A 10,062-nucleotide genomic window follows, 5' to 3' on the forward strand; every position below is an offset into this window, starting at 1 on the left:
ATTTCTCAGAACTTATTTCCTTTCACTTAGTACCCACTTGTCTCAATACTTTTACCTTGAACTGCCTACCCTGTGGGCTCCATATATGCGATCTCTTTGTTCTGTTGGCTTAGAAGCACAAATTTAAATAGCTGGCTTATTAAATGTAACAAAATGGCCTCCATCTCTTTGCCCGAAAAGAGCACCGTACTGTCCAAATATGGCTGCTACTTTGTGTACAGTTGTTGTTGTTTAGTCGTTTAGTCGTGTCCGACTCTTTGTGACCCTATGGACCAGAGCACGCCAGGCACTCCTGTCTTCCACTGCCTCCCGCAGTTTGGTCAAACTCATACTGGTAGCTTTGAGAACACTGTCCAACCATCTCGTCCTCTGTCGTCCCCTTCTCCTTGTGCCCTCCATCTTTCCCAACATCAGGGTCTTTTCCAGGGAGTCTTCTCTTCTCATGCGGTGGCCAAAGTATTGGAGCCTCAGCTTCTGGATCTGTCCTTCCAGTGAGCACTCAGGGCAGATTTCCTCCAGAATGAATAGGTTTGATCTTCTTGCAGTCCATGGGACTCTCAAGAGTCTCCTCCAACACCGTAATTCAAAAGCATCAATTCTTTGGCGATCAGCCTTCTTTATGGTCCAGCTCTCACTGTGTACAGTTACATTCTGGTAAAAGAATTCAGTGGGGTTTACCTCCTCAACCAAGGTACCTAGAATTGGGATGCCAAACACAAGCAGTATTTGTCATTCATCCTGGGCCATAGATTTAAAGCACATGTCATTCCCCAAAGAATCCTAGAAACTGTAGTTCACCCCTCACAGAGCTGCAATTCCTACTACAACCCTTAACAAACAATAGTTCCTAGTAACGCAATGTGCTTTAAATATATACTGCATCTGCAGCCATTGTCAGCTGGGTTTACGGATACCATCACCACAACATTACATTTGTTAAGAAACGCTTTCAGATATTTATTTCATTTATTGATTAGAATAATTGACATTCAAAGAACGCTAAGCTGGTTTGCAGCTACCCAGAGCACAAATAAAATCATACGCTGAAAGGGTAAAATAAATAAATGATACAGAAATAAATAAAACATGATAGCTGAGTTGGGGGAGTAAAAGGCAAAGGGACCCCTGACCGTTAGGTCCAGTCGCGGATGACTCTGGAGTTGCGGCGCTCATCTCGCTTTACTGGCCGAGGGAGCCGGCGTACGGTTTCCGAATCATGTGGCCAGCATGACTAAGCTGCATCTGGTGAACCAGAGCAGCGCATGGAAACGCCGTTTACCTTCCCACCGGAGCGGTACCTACTTATCTACTTGCACTTTGACATGCTTTCGAACTGCTAGGGGGGCAGAGGCAGGGACCGAGCAACGGGAGCTCACCCCGTTGTGGGGATTTGAACCGCCGACCTTCTGATAGGCAAGTCCTAGGCCCTGTGGTTTAACCCACAGCGCCACCCGTGTCCCAAAGTGGTAGGACTGGGGCTCATCACCTCGAAAGAAAAGCTCAGGAGTTCTGGGCTTTCCACTTCAGAGGGGGAAATGGGACAAAGCAGGTATGATAAGAATTTGTACAATCATGCCTGATGAACAGAATGTGGATTCAGAGAAGTTTTCATAATATCCTCTTCATAATACTAGTATAGTGGTACCTCGGGTTAAGAACTTAATTCGTTCCGGAGGTCTGTTCTTAATCTGAAACTGTTCTTAACCTGAAGCACCACTTTAGCTAATGGGGCCTCACGCTGCCACCACTCGATTTCTGTTCTCATCCTGAAGCAAAGTTCTTAATCTGAGGTACTATTTCTGGGTTAGGGGAGTCTGTAACCTGAAGTGTATGTAATCCGAGGTACCACTGTACTCTAGCTATAGATTTTTGGACAGCCTTGCAGGGGCGAGAGAGGGGGGGAGAGAGAGAGAGAGAGAGAGAGAGAGAGAGAGAGAGAGAGAGAGAGAATATTTCCTTCTTCCCTTCTTCCAGTAAACAAATAAAGAATACAAGAAATAAACATTGGCTTGGGAATAATTGGAAAGGTGACAAAGTTTCCCCTGCCATTTTCTGCACCTCTTTCAAAAGTTCGGTCTTTGTCCTTTGTGACAGTTCACACTTCCTCTTCTCTTTTCTTTTTTCTCCCCAAATAAGATTCAAAGAAGGAAAGATAAACATTACATCAACCAAAATTCAAAAGCAAAGCCAACTCCAATTCAACTATTGAGTCATTGCCTTGGACAAAAATCAGATGAAAGGCCATGAATGGGACTCATCACACTTATAGAACCTCAGGGACAGCTGTCACCGAAAAACCCAAATGTAATAGCTCAGTTCAAACACAATGGCCGATCAGTTGATGAGTGTATCAGGAAGTGTCGGCCTGAATGTTGAAGGAGCCATCATTGATCTATCACTACAGGACTCTTCTATCATCTCAAGCTATAGGGGAGAGAGATGGATGGGCCTGCGAGGTCTCTGCTCTGCTGAAAGACCAGCAACATTCTGGCTTCTCCTCTCCTTGAAATCTTCCCCCCAGGCCATTAGAAGAATTCCATAACTAAGAAATAGTGTCCAAGTTTGCATTTTTTTCTTCCTCCTTCCCAATCCCTCTTCCCTTTGTGTCAGGACTTTGAGATGGTAAACTGGAGGACAGGAACTTGACTTCTTATCAACACTTGCAAGCTGCTCTGGGAGCTTTCATTTAAGGCATTTATATATTTATTCATTTAAATTGTTAAATAAATTATTCACATTTCTAAGTGGTGTGTCTAAAAACAATCCAGCTGTTGGCTGAAGAGCATTAAAAAAAAAAAAGCTTTATGTAATTACATAATAAAGAACTATCAGGTGGCGCTGTGGGTTAAACCACAGAGCCTAGGGCTTGCCGATCAGAAGGTCGGCGGTTCGAATCCCCGCGACGGGGTGAGCTCCCGTTGCTCGGTCCCAGCTCCTGCCAACCTAGCAGTTTGAAAGCATGTCAAAGTGCAAGTAGATAAATAGGTACCGCTCCGGCGGGAAGGTAAACGCCGTTTCCATGCGCTGCTCTGGTTCGCCATGCTGGCCGCATGACCCGAAAGCTCCCTCGGCCAGTAAAGCGAGATGAGCGCCGCAACGCCAGAGTTGGCCACGACTGGACCTAACAGTCAGCGGTCCCTTTACCTTTAAAGAATTAATGCTAAATGCAATACTTTCTTGGTGGAACCAATTTGCACATACTATGCAGTGTCTGATACGTGCCATTCTCCTTAAACAAAGAGACCCTTCATATTTCAAGAGGGATGACAATAATCTATGGGGTGTTCATAAACCCGCAACACTGCAACAGTCTTGGCGGGCACCTCTCATGTTGTGCAACTTGGCCAGCCACTGAGGGTGACCCAAGTTCCATTTATTGTTGCTGTGGAAAGCTCTCCTGCTGCCACAACTCCTTTGCCGTTGGTGTTCTGACACCAGTAGAGGCCTGAATGGGGCATGCTGGGAGTGGATCAGAGGAGATCTTGGATCTGCAGGATTCCTCCAGTACACACCCAAACTATGCCTGCTCTGGAGCGCCCATATTTAATCTCCACCACAATCACATTGGCAGGGTCAATGGGAGGAAGATGGGAAACACTCATCCAAGATGGCGGGGTGGCAGAACAAGATGCCAGCAATCTCCCCAACCTCTATAGCAGGGATGTTCAATCACGATCTACTGGCAGATCCCCGGGAGATTTGGGTAGATCACGGTTGATCTGCTGGGTCCCTTTCCTTAGCGTCGGTAAAATCGAATCCGGCCCTGCCCTTTCGCTCTGACCTGCATTGTTGCAGAATCTGGAGAATGGAAGATGGGAGTGAGGTTGCTTTCCCAGTGATCTGTTGGTGAGCAGCTGCTCCCATTTCTCCCATGATGTTAGGCTTGAATCCTAAAAAATCAGAGCTTTCCTCCTCCCTAAAAAAAGCTCAAAAACTTTAACCTGAACCCCCTAAAAGGGAGTAGAACAAAGCCAGTTTTTAATTCTGTGAGCAGTCTCTAGAGAGTTGGCCACCCGTGCTCTATATATTTTTTCCCCAAAATGTTTTTTATTGATTTTCAACATTTATCACAAAAACGACATAACAGAACACACAACAAAGAAAAACACATTACACTACAATATACTAAACACGCTAAATATACTAAACACACACACACAAAAAATTGTTTCTTCAAATACCTAGTTCTCATTACATTGATAACTGACTTCCTCGAATCCCCTCTGAATTTCATTATGTCACCTATATAACAGTTCTCCAAATTCATATTTCTAATAATATTAACTCCTTTCGTTTACTAACCTCCACCCCTGCTCTATAGCATTGCTCTCCTCTGCCCAAATCTCACCCCTTCCACAAGGAAAGCATATTTATTATTTTTGAGGTATTTTGTCTTTCTGCAGGAGCACAAGCACACTACAGTACCTCGGGTTAAGTACTTAATTCGTTCTGGAGGTCCGTTCTTAACCTGAAACTGTTCTTAACCTGAAGCACCACTTTAGCTAATGGGGCCTGCTGCTGCTGCCGCGCCGCCGGAGCACAATTTCTGTTCTCATCCTGAAGCAAAGTGCTTAACCTGAGGTACTGGGTTAGCGGAGTCTGTAACCTGAAGCATATGTAACCTGAGGTACCACTGTATTTCACTTGATGTGGCTGGCAGATTGGTGACTAGGAGTGGCCTCTGAGACCATATGCTGTAACACTAGTCCTGAAAGACCTCCATTGGCTCCCAGTACGTTTCCAAGCACAATTCAAAGTGTTGGTACTGATCTTTATTTATTTTTTTAATATAATTTTTATTAGGTTTATAATATACAAAATTCAAATTCCAAATACATGTTTCCATAAATCTAATGGACTCCCCCCATCTTCCGGACACTGCATTCTCTGTAAAACCAAAACCTCAGCAATTTGTTGACTTATTTTAAACATAATAATATATCTTCCATTTTATCGTGATATCTGGTCTCTAAACATTTCAATCCAAATCCATTAATTTTTAGTTTCAACACAATAAAATTATTTCATTACACCACTTCTGTCTTGTTGTGCCTTATTTACCAATTCAAAGATTTACCGATACTGAAGCTATAATTTCCTAGAGAGAAGCATTTTTTAACATTCATACAACTTATAATGCTTTTTCAAATAGTCCTTAAATTTTTCCCAAACTTCCTCCGTTTCTTCTTCTCCCGAGTCTCGAATTCTGCCAGTCATTTCAGCCAGTTCCATATAATCCATCAGCTGCGTCTGCCATTCTTCCAATGTGGGTAGATTTTGTGTCTTCCAGTGCTTTGCCATCAAGATCCTTGCTGCTGTAGTGGCGTACATAAAGAAAGTTCTATCTTTCTTAGCCACCCTCTGGTCTACCATGCCCAGGAGGAAGGCCTCCGGTTTCTTGGGTAAGGTGAGTCTAAGCACCTTTTTTAGTTCATTATGTATCATCTCCCAGAAGGCCTTCACCTTCGGGCAGGTCCACCAGAGGTGTAGAAATGTCCCTTCCTCCTCTTTACATTTCCAACATTTATTGTCAGACAGGTGATATATCTTTGCAAGCTTGACTGGGGTCATGTACCACCGGTATGTCATTTTCATAATATTTTCCTTCAAGGCACTACATGCCGTGAATTTCATTCCGGTGTTCCATAACCTTTCCCAGTCTTCAAACATAATGTTGTGCCCCAAGTCCTGCGCCCACTTTATCATGGAGGATTTAACAATCTCATCCTGTGTATTCCATTTAAGCAGCAAGTTGTACATTCTCGAAATTAACTTAGATTTTGGCTCAAGCAACTCTGTCTCTAGTTTCGATTTTTCCTCCTGGAAACCCACTTTTTTGTCCGCTTTAAAAACTTCCTGGATTTGAGCATAATGCAACCAATCTCGCACCTTGTTTTTTAACTTTTCCATACTCTGCAACCTCCATTTATCTCCAATTTTTTCAATTATTTCCCAATATTTAGGCCAATGGGCCTCCATATTGAGTCTTTTACGTGCTTTGGCCTCCATCGGTGAGAGCCACCTCGGAGTTTTACTCTCCAATAAGTCTTTATATTTTGACCAGACCATAAAAATTGCCCTTCTGACAATATGGTTTTTGAACGATTTATGAACTTTAACCTTGTCGTACCACAAATATGCATGCCACCCAAAAGCATTATCAAATCCCTCCAGGTCGAGGACATCGGTGTTCTCCAACAAAATCCAATCCTTCAACCAGCAGAGGGCTGCAGATTCATAATATAACTTCAAGTCCGGCAGGGCAAATCCCCCTCTTTCTTTCGCATCTGTTAGTATTTTAAACTTTATTCGGGGCTTTTTGCCCTGCCAGACAAATTTAGATATATCCCTCTGCCATTTTCCAAAACATTCCACCTTATCCACGATCTGGAGGGCCTGAAACAAAAATAGCATTTTCGGCAAAACATTCATCTTTATAGCAGCTATTCTGCCCAACAAGGAAAGTTTCAGTCTTGACCATGTTTCCAAGTCTCTTTTGATCTCTGACCAACATTTCTCATAATTATCCTTAAACAAATTCAAATTTTTGGAGGTCAGGTGCACCCCTAAGTACTTTACTTTTTTAACCACATTTAGTTCTGTTTCTTTTCTGAACTCGTCTATTTCGGTAGTTGTCAAGTTTTTTGCTAAAACTTTAGTTTTTTGTTTATTCAGCTTGAATCCCGCCACCCGACCAAAGTCAGAAATTAATTCTAACGCTCTTTTAGTACTAGAGGCTGGCTCCTGTAATGTTAATACCAAGTCATCTACAAAAGCTTTCAGTTTATATTGTTTCTCTCCGACCACAATTCCCTGTGTCAACCGGTCATTTCTAATCATGTTCAATAGCACCTCCAGGACTGAAATAAACAACAGAGGAGATAGAGGGCACCCCTGTCGTGTCCCTTTTTCAATTTTGAACTCCTCTGTCACCACGTTGTTTACTATCAATTTAGCTTTTTGTTCTGAATAAATTGCTTCTATTCCATTTTCAAACCCCCGCCCTACTCCCATCCTTTCCAAATTTTTCTTCATAAACATCCAAGAAATGTTGTCAAAGGCTTTCTCCGCATCAATAAAGATCAACACCGCTCTTGTATTTGAGTTAGTCTGTAAAAATTCCAAAATGTCAATGATGTTTCTTGTGTTATCAAATAAATGTCTGCCAGGGAGAAAGCCTGCTTGGTCCTTATGAATCACTTCATTTAATACTTTCTTAAACCTGCTTGCCAAAATGTCTGCAAAGATTTTGTAATCCACATTTAGGAGTGAGATAGGACGGTAGTTTTTAAGTTGAGTTTTTTCAGTTTCTGATTTTGGTATCAACGTGATGAAAGCTTCTTTCCACGTTTCCGGTGCCTTCCTCCCCTCCATAATCTGGTTACAAACTTCCAACAATGGTTGTATCAATGAATCCTTCAATGCCTTATAATATTTGGAAGTAAGTCCATCAGGTCCCGGAGACTTGCCCAGTTGGAGGTTCTGAATGGCGCATTCAATTTCTTGGATTGTAATATTACAGTTCAGGGTTGCTCTCATTTCCTGGGGTATTTTTTGTAATCCATTAGTTGTGACAAATTGGTCCACCTCCGAGCCTTTTTGTGGCCTTTGTGAATAAAGTTCTTTGAAATATCTCTGGAAACACTTTCTAATTTCCTCGGGTTTCTGAACCATTCTCCCTTCAATCTCTAGATTTGTAACTGTATTAAGTTTTTGTCTCTTTTTCAACTGCCAAGCCAACAACTTCCCGCACTTATTAGCAGATTCAAAGGATCTTTGTTTCATTTGTTTAATTTTCCATTCCACCTCTTGATTTATCAGTTTCGAATATTGTGCCTGGAAAAACTTCACTTCTCTCAATACTTCCTTTGATTTAGGCCTGGATCTCAGTTTTTTCTCTCCTTCTCTTATTTTCTCCAAAATCTTCTCCTTCTTTTCATTCCAGAGCCTTTTTTTAATCGTGTTCTGCTGTATTAGAAACCCTCTCATAACTGCTTTACTTGCGTCCCAGATTGTTCTTTTTTGTGTTGGTACTGATCTTTAAAGCCATAAATGGCCTCTGCCTTGTAGACCTGAAGGAGCGTCTCCACCTCCATCGTCCAGCCCAGACACTGAGGTCCAGCTCCGAGAGGCTTCTGGCGGTTCCCTCACTCTGAGAAGTGAGGTTCCAGGGAACCAGGCAGAGGGCCTTCTCAGTAGTGGTGCCCGCCCCGTGGAACGCCCTCCCATCAGATGTCAAGGAAATAAAACAGCTATCTGACTTTTAGAAGACATTGTTGGAAGCCACCCAGAGTGGCTGGCGTAACCCAGTCAGATGAGTGGCATATATAATAATAATAATAATAATAATAATAATAATAATAATAATAATAATAATAATTGTCAGTTCACCACATTTCAGCATCCGTTTGTGATTACTGTATTATATTTTTACGTCCTCGCGAAAATTGCCAGCCTCCAATGTGCATTTCTCCTGATAAGACACATTTTTGTATGCAATTTTGCTAATATACATATTTCGCAAGCAATTTTCACCAACCCAATGCATTACAGTGGTACCTCGGGATGCGAACGGGATCTGTTCGCTTCCTGAACAGAACGTAAGACACGACAGCGTGTTTGTGCGTGCGCGGGTTGCGTTTCGCCGCTTCCGGCATGCGCGTGACGTTATTTTGACCATCTGCACATGCGCGAGCGGCAAAACCCAGAAGTAACGCGCTCCATTACTTCCGGGTTGCCGCTGAGCGCAACCCGGAAATACTTATCCTGAAGCATATTTATCCCGAGGTATGACTGTATTTTGGTACGTTGCTTTCTCTAATATGTGTATTTTCATGCACCCTTCCATCCAATACATTCATTTTTGTGTTTTATTTTACTGGAACCATGCCACAAAATCTGAATAAGTGCAAACATCAAAGGAGGGCAGCACTTCAACCCATACATCGTTTTGCGAACTGCGTATTAGGTTGGCTAGTATTAAAATATGAACGGAACGAAATTCCTTGCCAACCACGCAAGAAGCAGAAGGGATTGCAGAGACTCGGCTCCGTGTTTTCACTTGCCTATAATTCAGACCCAAGGAAGTGAGTGTTCTTGAATCATTTCATTTAGGATCAGAAGAGCTTTTAAAGAAATCAAAGCTTAGGTGGCTCTGCCCCCTTGAGGCAAGATGCCACCCTTACATTTATGCTACCCGTATGCTTTTAAGGTTTTGCTGATGTTTCTGAAACTGTACCAGGCTGTGAGAAGATAAACCATCACCGTTTATCCCAATGGCTGACACACAGCTCACTATGTGATCCTGGGCTGGTTACTCTCTCTCAGGAGTCCCTAAGACGGTTGGTGGCGCCTTTTACGCCTCGTTCTGTCAACTCCTGCAGCCAAGCTGGAGCCAAACATTTTGTTCTGCTTTCCTTTGGACCACATCAGCGAGGCCAAGAGATGGGCCTAGACATCGGGGCAGCCCAGGACCTCCAAACACACTGCCCAGGCATGCGGAAACAATGTTGTCGTTTAGTCGTGTCCGACTCTTCGTGACCCCATGGAGCAGAGCACGCCAGGCACTTCTGTCTTCCACTGCCTCCCGCAGTTTGGTCAAACTCAATCTGGTAGCTTCGAGAACACTGTCCAACCATCTCGTCCTGTCATCCCCTTCTCCTTGTGCCCCCCATCTTTCCCAACATCAGGGTCTTTTCCAGGGAGTCTTCTCTTCTCAAAAACTCCAGCGGGTGCAGAATGCCGCAGCGAGACTCCTTACGGGGTCTTCGCTGCGAGATCACATTCATCCGGTGCTATACCAGCTGCACTGGCTCCCGGTGGAGTACAGGATCAGGTTTAAGGTGCTGGTTTTAACCTTCAAAGCCCTATACAGCCTAGGACCCTCGTACCTACGGGACTGCCTCTCCTGGTATGCCCCACAGAGGAACTTACGGTCTTCAAACAAAAACACCTTGAAGGTCCCAGGCCACAGAGAGGTTAGGCTGGCCTCAATTAGAGCCAGGGCTTTTTCGGCTGCGGCTCCAACCTGGTGGAATGCTCTGTCACAAGAGACAAGGGCCC

The sequence above is a fragment of the Podarcis melisellensis genome (genome assembly GCF_964234715.1).
Source record: "Podarcis melisellensis genome assembly, chromosome: 13".
Lineage (NCBI taxonomy): Eukaryota > Metazoa > Chordata > Lepidosauria > Squamata > Lacertidae > Podarcis > Podarcis melisellensis.